This window comes from Equus quagga, chromosome 22 (assembly GCF_021613505.1).
Source record: "Equus quagga isolate Etosha38 chromosome 22, UCLA_HA_Equagga_1.0, whole genome shotgun sequence".
Classification (NCBI taxonomy): domain Eukaryota; kingdom Metazoa; phylum Chordata; class Mammalia; order Perissodactyla; family Equidae; genus Equus; species Equus quagga.
This window is the reverse complement of record NC_060288.1, coordinates 33,366,929-33,380,580: the sequence shown is the minus strand read 5'-3', so window position 1 is coordinate 33,380,580 and position 13,652 is coordinate 33,366,929. Positions and strand designations below refer to the sequence as shown.

At 41.0% G+C, this 13,652-nt stretch overlaps 1 long non-coding RNA gene across 1 annotated transcript in view; it reads right to left on the bottom strand.

Annotated features, from left to right (window-relative positions):
* Positions 1-744: 744 nt before the first annotated feature.
* LOC124231752 (uncharacterized) overlaps positions 745-13,652 on the bottom strand; it is a 178,436-nt gene continuing 165,528 nt past the window's right edge. The window contains exons 2-3 of the long non-coding RNA XR_006886667.1: positions 2,434-2,570; positions 745-784 (exon numbers count right to left, since the gene is read on the bottom strand). This is a non-coding gene — a long non-coding RNA (uncharacterized LOC124231752). The remainder of the gene's footprint in view (positions 785-2,433; positions 2,571-13,652) is intronic.

The following is a 13,652-nucleotide window of genomic DNA, read 5'->3' as shown; positions in this document are numbered from 1 at the left end:
AATAGGAGTTCCATTTTCAATTTTGTGAGGAAAATCCATACTGTTTTCCATCGTGGCTGAGCCAATTTACCTTCCCAACATTGCACAAGTGTTCCCTTCTCTCCACGTCTTCAAAAACACTTTCCTTTTGTCTTTTCAATAACGGCCATCCTCACAGGTGTGAAGTGACATCTCATTGTGGTTTTGACTTGCATTTCCCTGATGATTAATGATGCTGATCACCTTTTCACATACCTGTCAGCCATTTTTACGTCTTCTTTGGAAGAAGACATATTTGGTTCCTTTGTTCATTTTTTAATACAGTTTCCTGCTATTAAATTGTAAGAGTTCCTTACATATTTTGGATATTAACCCCTTATCAGATATGTGGTTTGCAAATATTTTTTTGTTTTGTTGTTTGAGGAAGATTAGCCTTGAGCTAACATCTGCTGCCAATCCTCCTCTTTTTGCTGAGGAAGCCTGGCCCTGAGCTAACATCGATGCTCATCTTCCTCTACTTTATATGTAGGATGCCTACCACGGCATGGCTTGACAAGCAGTGCCATGTCTGCACCCGGGATCCGAACTGGCGAACCCCGGGCTGCAGAAGTGGAACGTGTGCACTTAACTGCTGCACCACCAGGCTGGCCCCAATTTTTTACCATTCCATAGGTTGCATTTTCACTCTGTTTATCTTTTCCTTTGCTGTTCAGAAGCTTTTTAGTTTGATGCAGACCCACCTGTCTATTTTGCTTTTGTTGCTTGTGCTTTTGGTGTCATATCCAGGAAACTGTTGCCAAGGCCACTGTTGAAAGAAATCAAAGACGACACAAATAAGTGGAAAGACATCCCATGTTCATGGATTGGAAGACTTAATATTGTTAAAATGTCCATACTACACAAGGTGACCCAGAGATTCAATGCAGTCCTTATCAAGACTCCTATGGCATTTTTTACAACAGGAGAAAAAAAAATAATCCTCAAATTCATATGGAACTGCAGAAGACCCTGAATATGAAACAATCCTGAGCAAGAAGAGCAAAGCTGGAGGCCTCACACTCCCTGACTTCAAAATATATTCCAAAGTTACAGTAATTAAAGCAGCATGATCCTGGAACAAGACAGATATATAGACCAACGGAACAGAACAGAGAGCCTACAAATAATCTCAGACATAGATGGTCACCTGATCTTTAACAAGGGAGCCAAGAACACACAATGGGGAAAGGACAGTCTCTTCAAGAGGTGTGTTGGGAATGGATATCCACATGCAAAAGAATAAAATTAGACCCTTATCTTACACCATCCACAACAATCAACTCAAAATGGACTAAAGACTTAAACATGAGACCTGAAATTGTAAAACTCTGACAAGAAAATGTAGGAGAAAATCTTCATGACATTGATCTTGGCCCAAGCCTTTTTAGACCCAACTCCATGACACCCTGAGACAAGCCACATTCCATGCCCACTTTGTCCTCTTCCTGACAACGCAGAGCTACTGACAGCAGCCTGCCTCACCGGTTAGTTGTAGTGTTTGGACTGAGAGGCACAGTGAAGTATTTAAGAAGGCAAGATACCAGGAAGACTGCATTGATTTTTATGAATGATTTATATAAAGGCTAGCACTAAAAAATGTTTATGATAAAACACGTTTTTTCAAAAAGTGACTGTATCTGTTCTTCTGCTGTCACGAAATTGTGTTTGCTTCATGACGAGGTCTGAGAGTGGGAAGCAGGAAACTAGGTGGATTTCTTAGGATAGTAGAATTGTGTGAATATGCCTCTTGTTTTATTTGGTTCATTCTTCATTCACTCAACAAGTATTTTGAGGACCTTCTCTGTGCTCAGGACTCAGCTAAATATGGACAATGTAGATTAAAGAAAAAAGAACAGTACTCACAACACAATGTGGTGCGCACTGGACTAAAATTAAACGCAGTGGGCTACAAAGCCTGGGGAAGTGCCACTTGAGCCTGAAAGAGGCAGGGCATGTATGGGTCTTTCTAGCTAAGGTGGGGAGTATGCATCTTTAAAGTAGTGGAAGTTAGTCAAATAAAGGGGGGAGAAAAATCCAGGATAACAGAATAGCATACAAACTGTACACACACACATATGTATGCTATTTACATGTATACATGCACAGGAATGCATGCGTGAATACACATACACTTGCAGGCACATTGCTTTTTCAACTATATGGCCCTCATCAACCGGGCTAGCACAGCATGTACAAAACTGGTTCCCCATCTCCCTACCATGGAAGATTCAGCGTGCACACAGCAGAGACTTTTCAATTATTCACCATGTGATCTCCTACATGCGGCAAACCATACCCACTGGGAATCATACTTCTCATCTAGCATCGACAACAGGATGTCAACACCCACCCTTGGGGTGTCAGAAAAGTTGGAGTGGCTCTGCAGGGCTGTCATTCTTCGGAACAAAGACTCACCTGCCAGCCGATATGTTTTAGTGACTCCTGCTAATTTGACAGCGTTCACTGGAGACCTGGGGCACAGCATCAATATGTTATCTAAGCCAAAATCCCTTCAGAAGGATCAGTAGTCGGGGCTCCAGTCCTTTGTGTCACTGGGATCAAAGACAAAAATGTAGAGAGAATTTACTTTTAATCCTCCGTCTATTATCAGCTCTGCCCCAAATATTACAGTGGTCTGCACTACACTTTGTGAAAACTTTAAAAGGTGAAGAGGCATGTGCGACTTAGGGAAATCTGTGGCTTGTTAAATTTAATTTTCTAGATGCCATAGAATACATTTGGCCACCGAGAAAGGAATCAGCTGAGAGGAGAGGGACCCCAGGTGAACCCTGGACAAGCCCAGGGAACAGAGAATTCGAGTAGAACAAATAGCTGTGGTTGAAACCCTTGGTTACAAGTTCTTGTGGCAAAATCAACTAGTATGATACACCATCCTCAACTATTAAAAGAGATTTTGAGACTCGCAGAAGAGACATTTGTTTACTTGAGGGTAAAACAGTACTAGGATTGAAATACAATTCAGAGGTGGGGTATGGAGACAAAGACATTTGATTGAGATGCCTCTTAGTAGCCAAATTTACCTGCAGATCCTCACAAAGGAGTCCTTAGCAATGGCCTTTAGCAATCAACTGATGGAAAACCTAAAAACCCTGAAAATATCCAGTCTTGCCTGTTCTGCATCTACTCTGTCATTTTCTGGTCACTGTGACTTTTTCTTTGGGAATTATCACTTCCTCATTCTCAGCTTTGATAGGATTGAGGCAATCACCTGTCTGCTCTCCCAGGATTGCATCGTCCCAGGCTGCTGGTTCTGAAACAAAGCGGCTAGGTGCAAGGACAAGGGAGAGGTCTCTGGGGACACAGGCAGCCCCAGTTGAGAACCAGCAGGGAACCAGGGACCTCAGTCCTGGAGCTGCCTGAATGAACCCAGAAGCTGATTCTCCCCAAGAAGCTCCAGAAGGGAATGCAGCCCTGTTGACGTCCTGATTCAGCTACACAGACTCAGAGCAAAGCAACCAACCCAGCCAGTGGGTCTTATGACCTACAGAACTGCAAGACAACAAACGTGTGCTGTATGAAGCTACTAACAGTGTGGTAATTTGTATGGCAGCAAGAGAAAACTAAAACGCAGACATGTATTTTAGCGCATATTCACCAGGTCAACAATACTATCCTGCGGTATGATGGTTTCATCGTTATAGTGCTGTGTTTTGGCTATGGAACCATGCAGGACAGAGGTTTTGAAAAATCCTAAGAAAATTATACCAAGGAGCTAAGCATGTTGAGATAATGCTAGATGTCCACAGGACATGTTTAAACACTATAAAGGTATTGTGAACGCAGTCACAATACGGGGAAAATGTGTGGCAGAGAGAGAGGTTGGTCCTTTTCAGTTTAGAGGTACACATGCTCCTCGTTCTAGTAAAGGCCCTTTGTCATCAGAGAAGCAGCCTAAGTTCAGTCCGTAGACTTCTGAGTACGCTCTCAGCCATGGGAAATAGTGACTATTGTTACCGTAGACTTCATTTCTTCTGACGATGCTTCTCAGCTCCTTGCTCCTTCCACTACCAAGTTGAACAGCAGCCACCATTGCAATGTCAGTAACTCAAGTCTAGGTTTTCCTTATTCCCTGTGGTTAAGCCAAAATTTTACTTCATTAACTTTTCCTTCCTTTCTAGTAATTATAGAACTAATAGATCATTTGTTCAGGATGACCAATCAGTGAGTGATTGGCCAAAGGCCACTTTAAGGGCCAATGTCCTATTATGTAGAAACTAAAAATGAACCCCCCGCCTTAGCCCATTCAGGCTACTATAACAATACCACAGATTGGCAGCATATAAACAACAGAATTTTATTTCTCACAGTTATGGAGGCTGGAAGAGCAAGGTGCCGGCAGATTCAGTATCTGGTGAGGGTCTTCTTCCTGGTTCACAGATGGCCCTCTTTTGCTGGGTCCTCAAATGGCAGAAAGGGGCAAGGGAGTGCTCTGACGTCTCATTATAAGGGTACTAATGCCATTCAAGAGGGCTCCAAACTTATGACCTAATCACCCAGCAAAGCACCCCCCTCAACATCATCACATTGGGCTTTAGGATTTCAACATATGAATTGAGGGGCAGGCACAAAACTTCAGTCCATAGCACCCACCAAAGGATTTATGTAGAGTATTATGTTCACGATCTGTTGTTGGATCTGTTTCACAACACTAGCAGGAAATGGGTCATTGATTGCTCTCTCTCATTTGCAACCTAAACTTTGGAGGCAAAACCTTCAATGAAAGTGTGTCTAGAATGAGGAGGAGTGTTGGAGTTCTCTGCAGCTATATGGCTCACTCTGCTGGTCTACGGAGCCCACCTCTGACCTGTATGGCTGTCCTGATTAGAAAAACAAAAAAGTGAACTCAAGAGGATAATTCCAGCACACATCCTGAAAGAGATAGAAGAACATTAATTTTTTTTCTTTCAGGGCTCTTGAGAATCATCAAAATTCCTATTAAATGAAAATACCATGACCCAGCTATCAATATAAACATTTAGTGGTTGATTAACACTTAATTTGAAAAAGGATAGTAGAGTCAGCTGATTCTACAGATCTTCACTATTTGGACAGGGGCAGGCTTGGGTTTTAAATGGCGACCAGAGCCAAACTTGTCTTATAACATAAATGCATCCGGAGCAGAGCCAAGGTCTGTCAATTAATTAAATACTCCTACATCAGGACTGTTCATGTCTATTTTGGGCATGTGTGTGGTAGGTATGGGGGATAGAGGGTTTCATTTGTGTGTGTATGTGTATTTTTTACTGATTCATCAGCTAGGATAATGTATATTCCCTTTTTCTACTTGATTTAGACTAATTCTGTATTTCTTTTAAAACATTATTTTTGTCACATCTTAAACATTACATAATTGTTCCCAGAGGGCATGGATGTTCACTTCTTTATCTTTTTTTATCTTTTTAGCTTCCAATATCTCAGTTAAAGATGGAAAAGGAGCAGTACTAACTAGAGATTTTTTTTGGTTGTTCTGCAGGACCCTAGAGTTGTCCTCGCCACATGGTCCTGTCTGTGTAGCTCTACAAGGAAATTCAGGCTGAGGAGCACTGAGCAGAATCTGGAAATTACTATGACTCCTTGCAAAATACCATTAAAACTCCTTTCACTTTGCCATTACATTGAACAATTTCCCATCAAAGTGTAGAAATCACAGGGGCTGGCCCCAAGGCATAGTGGTTAAGTTTGGCACTCTCCGCTTCAGCAGCCCAGGTTTGCAGGTTCAGATCCCAGGCACGGACCTACACCACTTGTCAGCCATGCTGTGGTGGTGACCCACATACAAAATGAAGGAAGATTGGCACAGATGTTAGCTCAGGGCAAATCTTCCTCACCAGAAAAAAGGAGTAGAAATCATAATATTTGGGAATTCTAAAAATATGCTAGATGATACATTAATAGGAATTTTGTATTGCTAGTTGCACATACTCAAAGTAAAAAAGATATGAAAAAGAGAAAAAATCTAAATTCAGCAATGTTAGTTAACTTCACGTGTTATTACAAAACTTCCTTTTTCTTTTTTTGTTGAGGAAGATTTGCCCTGAGCTAACTGCTGCCAGTCCTCCTCTTTTTGCTGAGGAAGGCTGGCCCTGAGCTAACATCAGTGCCTATCTTCCTCTCCTTTATGTGGGATGCCTTCCACAGCATGGCTTGTCAGGTGGTACCATGTCCGCACCTGGGATCTAAGCCAGTGAACCCCAGGCAGCTGAAGCAGAATGTGAGAACTTAACCACTGAGCCACCCAGCTGGTCCCCAAAATTCCTTTCTGATCATCAGGAACCATGGAAGAACTCTTCCATATCATTTATGTGTGTGTGTGTGTGTACAGACAGTATTCAGAAGGGACGGGTGCTCATTGCAATCTCTTCCTAATTGTTCACTTACATTCTTGCTTTCAAAAAAGGATGTTGCAAAACAAAATAACAAAATAAAACCCAAAGTTTATATAGGAAAAGGAATAGGAGAAAGTTTTTCTGTTGTTGCTTTTTAATTGAGGTCATATTGGCTTATAACATTGTGTAAATTTCAGGTGTACGTTATTATATTTCAGTTTCTGCATAGATTGCATCATGTTCACCACCAATAGTCTAATTTTTATCCATTTGTTTTCAATTGGCCAATATTCTCGGAGCAACCAATCAGGTGGACAGAAAAAGCCCAAGCCTTGGATAACGACAGGAGACACTCTAATCAGAAAGAACACAAGCTTGGAGTCAGCAAAACCTTGGTTCATATCTCAGCTCTTCAATTTAAAAACTCTGTGATCCTAGAAAGTCACTTAAGCTCTTCAACTTCAGAATCCCTTTTATCAACAATTTGATGGTAGTATCATCAGGAATATTAAATATTTAAATAGCCAACATTTCAAAGTGCCCAGTGCATAAGAAATGGGCAGAGAAGGCCCGGACTGAAGCTCATGGTCAAAGGACAAGCATTTCCCCTGCCATCAAGAGACACAGTCCAACCCATTTCCCCAGGATCACCTTCAATCCTGCCCAGGGGAGAAGTGCCCACTTGCTCCTTCTCTGCCTCCAAGATGACAAGGAAGCAGAGGAAGGTTTTTGCTTTGCAATTCCCCAGCATCAAATAAAAGGAGAAAATCTGTTCTTAATTTTTTGCACAGTCATTGGATATGTTTTTTTTTTCCTCTCAAATGTACGAAAAGGACTTCTGACATTTATAGGGAGAGATGTGAATACTGTTCTCTGAAGAATAATAAGTGAGGCAGTGATTCTGCTTTCACACCAGGTCCCGGACCACCAGCTCTGGTCCAGAGATGCCTGCAGGTGAGGAATTGGTATGCAGCATGCGGGGAGAGAGGGGCGTCTGGGTGGTGGAGGCGGGAGGTATAATCAAGCTAAATGTGTCTAGTCTGAGGGAAAAAGGTTATTAATATTCCAGTGAAAACTCCAGTGGAATTCATTTCATGAAACTCTATTTCCTTTGACTTTTTTTTTAAGTGCTTCAGGATAATCCTTCGCAAGTTAAGGCCTCTCTTATGGACATGTGCCATGGGCCACAGAAAGCAATATACATGTGTTGTGAAGCAGTTCATATAACTAATTACTTAATAAATCAGACAAAAGGCTAGTGAAATATAGTCTGTAGCCAGTGATCACCCATTTATTTACTGATTTCTTGTTTCATTCATAAAAATAGAGTGGATAGTCTATTCAATTTAGCTTCATTCATTCCCTCAGCACATCATTAGGAGCCCTGGAAAACCACACTGGGTAAAGGAATAGAATACAACGCAACATGGAAACCACACTGAGCAAGGGCTCAGGATCACAGGAGCTGTGTCGAAGTCTTAATTTCATGATCTTCAAATGGTAAGTAATAAACAGCCACACATGATTTCTCACATAGTGACATGAGCTAGAGGAGGACATCAAAGATGTAAAGGGCTGCATGTGGTATGTTGTCTCTCTCTGTTCTTCAGAAGGTTATCATTTGCATTGATCCTGAATAACTTTTAAACAAATCATTGAAATCCTTTATCTAAATGACAATAACAATTAATAATATGACTCAATTACAACATACACAGAACCATTTCTAATGAAATGCTATATATGCTTTTATATGCTATAATGCTGTTAAAATAAAAGATGCAGACTAGGAAATGTTGTTAGGCAAAAAAATTAAAATCTTGTTTTAATTTGCATTTCTTTAATTGCTACTAGGGGTAGAGTGGACATGCAGTATTCCAAATATTTGATGCCTCTGCGTGTGTGCAATTTATACTTTTAAAGAATCTAATACACTATGAGATATTTGAGATTTAGAACTATTCCTCATTCACTTTCAAATGGCTAGTGCTTAGCAAATTGCATAGTGTATAAAAATCAGTTCTAAAATTATTTGTTGAATATTCTACACTGTATTTTAAATTAAGTGATAAAAATAAGAAACAGGACAGAGTTCTGAGGAACTTTCCAAGGGAGCATCTTCTGGTGTGATATAATCCATTAATCAGATCTCCATGGATACTGTCATTTCCAATTCTGTCAACCAATTCCAAATTCCAAATTCACCGTCTACGTATGTGAAAATTCCTAAAATCCAAATATACCTGATTTCTCTGACCAGGAGTTCTGTTTACCATGTCAAGGAAGAAGAAACATGGATTAAACTGACTACTTTTAACCTATTTTTTTTAACCTATTTTCTAAATCTCATGTGTTCATTTTAACAATGAGTTCTCAATTAATGCTAAAAAAACCAATAACAAGTTACCAGTTTATAGGTTGTAAATTATGTCTTCTTTGCATTTTTGAAACTAGGACCTCTATTTGTTCACTGATTGTCAGCCAGTCAGCTTGCAGTGACATAACTCATCTTGACTTCTCAAGGATCACAGACTATGCGTTGGTGACCTCACCTGAAAGTGCTCCATCTGTGCTATGACACGACTCGGACAGGCACATGAAATTAGTAAAGCCAGTAACAGAACCACTTTTCAGGATAGGTATTCATCTCCAATAAGCAGCAAATAATAGTAATAATGGTTTGCAATAGTTCTTGAACACAGAGAAGTGTAAAGAATCTGGTAAATACAACGTGCTGGGCTGGGGCTGTGGCTGCTCAGAGCATCTTTCGGTCCATGTCCCTTTGGATTCTTCAATTAGGAGTCCAGTTGCAGCCAGTCTCCTCTCTGTCCTTCAGAAAGACCTCCGTTGCAATCCCTGTTTCCATTCTTGCTGTGTGATGGTGGTCAGACCAGCAGAGGAGCCCCTGAATTCTGAGGGCCTTGGGTTGACTTCATTGACTCTTCTCTTCTCTGGGCTTGCCCTGATCTTTCCTCCTCTGTGTTTGTGTGCTTCTTTGTTTTCTGGGCTCACCTCATCATGCTGGGCTCACTCAGGAGATGTCACATCTCATCACCTTATAAAAACCTTCTGTATCTCAACAACATCCACTAATGCATTTGAACAATATTGTGTGGTTACACCTACAGAAAAATCAGTTCTAAATGTCTTTCCTGCTACTTTAGATACAATAATAAGTCGCATTGAACCTGTGTTGTGATTGTGTATTGGGTGCTTTCACGTGACCACAATGGCCTGTCCAGGTAGGTATTACTACTGCCTTTTTGAAAATAAAAAGACTTGACTCAAGGAGACTTACCAAGGGTAATTCTCTAAATTGCAGTCTGGTGAGGGATTGTGGCCTGGTTGACCTGATGTCAGATCTTACTTTTTTACCAGATATGTGTGATCTTCCTGCTTATTTAAATTTCATTTTCAAAAGTGAGTTCATTGGGGCTGAAAGGCAGCATAAGAAAGTGTAAAGAATACTGAACCAGTTACACTGTTTCTTGACCCAAACTTTACACCAATCCACTGTGTAACTGGGATCATGGCCTAAGTATCGCTAGGCCCTATTATCCTCATCTGTCAAGTGAAGTTGAACCAAGTGATTTAAAAACTCTTATATATCTAAAAGCGTGTCTACACAGTCTACAATTCTATTTATTTTTCCAGCCGTGCATGACAAATAAATTTATTCATAAGATTTTTATTGATATGGTATAGGGGGAAAACTTGCATTCAAACCATGGTTCAGATCATCAGACCTTTATACAAGCATTTCTTCCTTCGTGTTCTACCTCCAACCTCCTCATCTTCTCCCATCCTCACAATAGTTCAATACACAGACACATCCTCACGTGCACCAAAGCACGCAAGCAGGCATTCACACAGCATCCCTCCAGGACTTCTCCTAAGGGCCACCATAGGTCTTGGCAGGCTTTCAATTAACTTGGCTACTTCTTACTTAAGTTAGAAAGGAGGAGGGAAAAGGAGGACAGCACTGGGATGAGAGAGGAAGAAGATGCAAGTTGGGGGCAGAAGAGAACCACAAGCAGAGCCAGGTAAAACTTTGGCTCTTTCTTCTGCAAATCCCCCCTCCTGACTGCTTGGCATCTCCCACTAAGGATTCTGCATCTCTAAAATCAGGCTGTGAGGACTAGCTAGAACTTTTCTTGGCCATCTGAGTGGCCAAAGAATGAAGCTTGGAATACTCATTCAAAAATAATGTTTCTACTTGTTAAGCCAACATAATGCCACATGGAAGAACTTCCAGCATATTTATCATTACCCTCTATCTCCACCTTAACTGTCAGGTATTGAAATTCAAGGATATTCAACAGAGAAAAAAGGGGATTAAAAAAAGTAGTCACAAAATCAGAGAATGTTAAGAACTGGGAGGTCCTTAGAGGTTCCACTGCTCTTAGGATGAATGTTCTGATGACAGTTGACAAGTCCCTCTGTGAGAGGGCTCTTAACTACACCTCTCTTCTTAGACCCCATCAGGCACACTGTTCATCTTTCAGCTCCTTGAATAGAGTCAAGCTGTTTCCTGCCTCATGACACTGGTACAGAATGATTTCTGTGCTCAGAAGTCTACTCCTTAGGTTCCTCTCATGACTGTCTCCTCCAAGTATCTGCTGAAATGTTGACTTCTCACCTGCCATCCCTGATCATCATGACCACTGTAGCCCGCTCAGCTCTTTGACATTATGTAATGGATGTGTACATTTCCTTGTTGTTGTTGTTTTGTCCTTTCTTCCACATTAGATTGAATGTCCATGAGGTCCAAGGCCATGTCTATCTCGCTGGTTGCTGAAGACCATGCTTACCACCATGGCTGGAATGGAGTAGGCACAAAGTATATAATGGTAAAGGTCATGAACCATCTTTTTCTCCAATCAAGTCATGTTTTGAAGGGGCAAGAGGTCTGTCTAAGGCTACATGGCTAGTTAGTCAGGGGCAAAAGCAAGCTAGGATTTCAAGGCAGGTCTTCTGACTATAAAACTAATGCTATTTCTGTGAGGCTCTGCTGCTATGCCACAACAGATGTATTAGCTCAGTATTTTCTTCTCTGACTTCCTTATATATTAATAATAAGGTTTACATCTCCTTATCTGATTATAATTAAACAGTTATTTAATTCCTAAGTCTAATTTTGTGATATACTCTGATCCTTGGTCCTAGCCTGAGCCTTGTAATCACCACTCCTCAAGATACGTCAAATGATATCACGGATGCCATGAAATTCTTATTAAACTTTGAGATATGATTAATGTCATAAAGGCTTTAAGTGAGAGCTTTTTAGTAATTGAGATGGCAGAGTGTTCTATTTCAAAAGATGTGAGACTCACCCTCTTATAGGCACGCAATGCTAAGTACCTCAAAGACTGTGAGCCAAACAACACTGGGAATATTAATAAATCTAGATGTAACTCAAGATACACGGCATGTAGCCTCACATGGCCATGTTTATGGATGGAAATACAAAGGTTCTGGGGGACGTAGTGATTTGCTCAATATCATGCTGTTAAGTCTGTGGCAAAAATGACACCAAAAATCTGGTCTCCTAACACTGCACTTGGTATAATTTTCACTGAAAATAGCAATTTCCAGAGAACCAAGGTGTAAAAGGAAACAATAATTTGTGGGGGATCTTTCCTGGCTCCTTCCTATTAGAAATTGCAGGGATTCACTCCTCCCATCCTTCAGCAATACCCCACCCCCTCAAGCACACAGATTAGGCTGTTCCCTCAGCCTCCATCTGCTTCAAACTCACACATCCTCTCCTCACTTCACTGTCTCTTCAACTCATCGTCCTTTGACTGCTGCCCCCGCCTCATTACACCCTCCCTCCTGCGACTCGCTCTCACTGCACTGGACAACATCGAATTCCGGGAGACAAGTTCAGTCCTTACTTTACTTGAAATTTCATTTATTCAAACACTTATGAAGCACCTACTGTGCTTCAAGTACTCTCCTAAGCATGTTACAACATTAACTCATTCAATCTTCATAACGGTCTTTCAGAATATGTATCATTTTTATCATCCCCATTTTACAGATGAGGATTTGCATCACAGAGAGGATAATCACTTGCCCACAGCTAAACAAAGGTGTAGTTCAGACTCAGCAAGCCCTCATGTCCAGGCTGCCTCTTTTTTTGTTTTATTGTAGTAAGAACAATTAACATGAGACCTATCCCTTTAATATATTTTTAAGTGTTCAATCCGATATTGTTATCCATAGGCAAAATGTTACACAACAGGTCTCTAGAATTTATTCGTTTTACATAACTGGAACTTTATACCTGTTGAACAGCAACTCCCTGTTTCCCCCCAACCCTCAGTCCATGGCAACTGCCATTCTCCTCTGTTTCCATGAGTTTCACTACTTTAGACATCTCACATAAGTGCTACCATGCAGTCTTTGTCTGTGTCTGATTTATTTTACTTAGTATAATGTCCACCAGGTTCATCCATGTTGTCACATAAAATAGAGGGATATCCTTCTATTTTAAGGCTGAATGATATTCCATTGGGTGTTTATACCACACTTTCTTTATCCACTCTTTGATCAGAATTGACATTTAGATTTTTTCCATGCCTTGACTATTGTGAATAATGCTGCAACAAACACAGGAGTGCAGAGATCTCTATGAGATCCCGTTTTCATTTCCTTTAGATATATATATTCTGCATGGGTATCTAGAAGTGTGATTTCTGGATCGTACAGTCATTCTGTTTTTAATTTTTTGTGGAGACTCCATACTGTTTTCCATAGTGACTGCACCATTTTGTTTGCACACCAACAGTGCCCGAGGTTTCCAATTTCTCCACATCCTCCTGGCACTTGTTATCTTTTGATTTTTTTGGCAATAGCCATCCTCACAGGTGTGAGGTAATTTCTCAAGCCTTGAGGAGTGAGGAACACACCTTCCTTTCTTGCTCTTTTCTCCTGATTTCACTCTCTCTCTGTTTTCTCCCATCCTTTTGGTTGCTCAGTCTTCTTTTCAGGTTCCTTTTCTAGAGCTATTTCTTACACAAGAGTGTTGCTGGGGATTCTGTCCCGGGGCCTCTTTGTGTACTCTCTGGACACCCACTGCTACTGCTGTAGTCAAAGGGTGGTGCTTCAGGTGCCATTCACAGCCCAACTGCCTCCAAATTTGTGTTCTCAGTGCCGACTTCTTGCCTGGAATCCACACACATGTACACACCTGCTGCTTTCAATCTTAACTTACCTGTCCATGCAGAACTCAAGCACACATTTGAAAATACTGACCTCTCCTCTCCTCCCCAAAAGCCCTGC